This window comes from Salvelinus sp. IW2-2015, unplaced genomic scaffold (genome assembly GCF_002910315.2).
Source record: "Salvelinus sp. IW2-2015 unplaced genomic scaffold, ASM291031v2 Un_scaffold13178, whole genome shotgun sequence".
In the NCBI taxonomy this organism is placed as follows: Eukaryota; Metazoa; Chordata; class Actinopteri; order Salmoniformes; family Salmonidae; genus Salvelinus; species Salvelinus sp. IW2-2015.
In genome coordinates, this window is record NW_019954434.1 from 1 (window position 1) to 1,761 (window position 1,761).

The 1,761-nt window shown below is 42.8% G+C and overlaps 1 long non-coding RNA gene across 1 annotated transcript; it reads left to right on the forward strand.

The window, feature by feature from the left end:
- Nucleotides 1–113: 113 nt before the first annotated feature.
- On the forward strand, nt 114–1,734 carry LOC112080221 (uncharacterized). The gene is made up of 3 exons (XR_002896141.2): nt 114–806; nt 978–1,049; nt 1,662–1,734. It is a non-coding gene; the product is annotated as an uncharacterized lncRNA (long non-coding RNA).
- Nucleotides 1,735–1,761: the final 27 nt, after the last annotated feature.

The following is a 1,761-nucleotide window of genomic DNA, read 5'->3' on the forward strand; positions in this document are numbered from 1 at the left end:
GTCCCTCTCTTAAATGGAACCAAATGTTAACTGTGCGTGAAAGGTCAGCAGAGGGCAGGTGTGTAGGTAGGTGGACGGGGAGTTGGGGTGGCTTAGAGGGCTTTACCCCCCAGCCTCTCTCCACAACCTGCTCCTCTACCCCCTCCACCCCTCCTCAACCCCAATCATTTGTAACCAGGCATGCAGAGGAGGAAACTAGCTGTTTGAAAGTATTTAAAGAGACTTGAGAGAGACGGAGCGGGGGAAGGGCGAAGACGTCCAGCAAATCTCTAACAGACATGATGTACTGCTGTGTGCACATGACATTCAGTTAGTTTGAAAGATATTTCTGATTTTTAAAACCCTTTGATATAAAAAAAAATATATAATAATTCCCCAGCCATTAAACTCATTACTAAAAACGTATAATTTTCCACTAAATTTAGTAGCACCGACGTGTGGGTTTGAGTTCCTCCCTGTTAAACACGTTGCGTTGCAAATTAAGCAGTATTATGCTGCGAGACACGGAGAAACCATCGCAAAAATGTTTTAAAAAACAAAGTTAACGAGAAACATCCTCCAGTGATGGGACCACTTTGAATACAAATGTAAAGCCTTTGACTTCTTTCTCGTCCTTCAGACGAAACGCAAAGCYGCACCAAGGTTTGTGAAGACTATAATAAGTGCAGTTGTTTTCTGGGTGTGGATTTTTACAATGTGGTTTGTTTTTGTTTCTCTGGAAATAGAGATCTGCAGAACAACGAAATCTCCTGGACCATTGAAGACATGAATGGACCATTTTCTGCTCTGGACAAACTGAGGAAACTGTGAGTAAGCTTGACTTTACCATGGCGTTGTCTTCTAACCTGTTGGTTTTCAGAAGATAGATTAGAAACTATAAAATGGACCATGGGAACGGATTTTAACTGGAAGTATTTGCTTCTTATCATAAAATAAATGACTGTATTTGAATGAAAACTCAAATATACTTTTCTCAGGTTCCTTCAAGGAAATCAAATCCGCTCGGTGACCAAGAAATCGTTCTCTGGCCTGGACACACTGGAGCACCTGTGAGTTGACCTTCAAATCAATATCATCATACGTCTGTCTCAACTGTCCTAAAGCTGTTAACTAAATATGGGAGAATTCATAACCATGAGAAACAACGCCTGTTAGTGAGAACCACACAACCTTATTGTCTCTGCTTCTTGTCCATACTTTGATGAAAAACAGAGCTGTCTGGTATTCACCACCTCCATATGTGGAGAGACTATTGATCACTAACTGCTTAGGCATGGCGAGAGGAGTGTGTGTGCGCCTGTGTGTTCATGCTCATGTGTGCAGCTTTCTGTGTACAAGTGTGTGTGTATGTGCACATCTGTGTGTGTATTTCTATCTGTGAAACAGCTGCATTTGATTATAATTAACTTTTTTCCCCAGTCGTGTCTGAGCTCAAAGGAGCCGAAGTCGGGCCCCTCTTGATTAACAAAGCACGGTGCTGCCCAGATTTCTATTGTTCTCAAGACCTTTTCTTCCCTCTCTCTCTCTGATTATTGAAGTTTTTAGCAGTCTTCCTACAGATAGGCCTAGACGGAGGGGAAAGTTTGCCATCTTTGTGTGTGCATTCCCATAGTTCTGATCCATCCGTTCTTCCCTCTTTCCCCCCCCCCCCTCCTCCTCAGAGATTTGAGTAACAATGCGATCATGTCAGTCCAAGGGAATGCCTTTGTGCAGATGAAGAAGCTTGAGGAACTGTAAGTATCTCTGGGTTCAGTCACACTG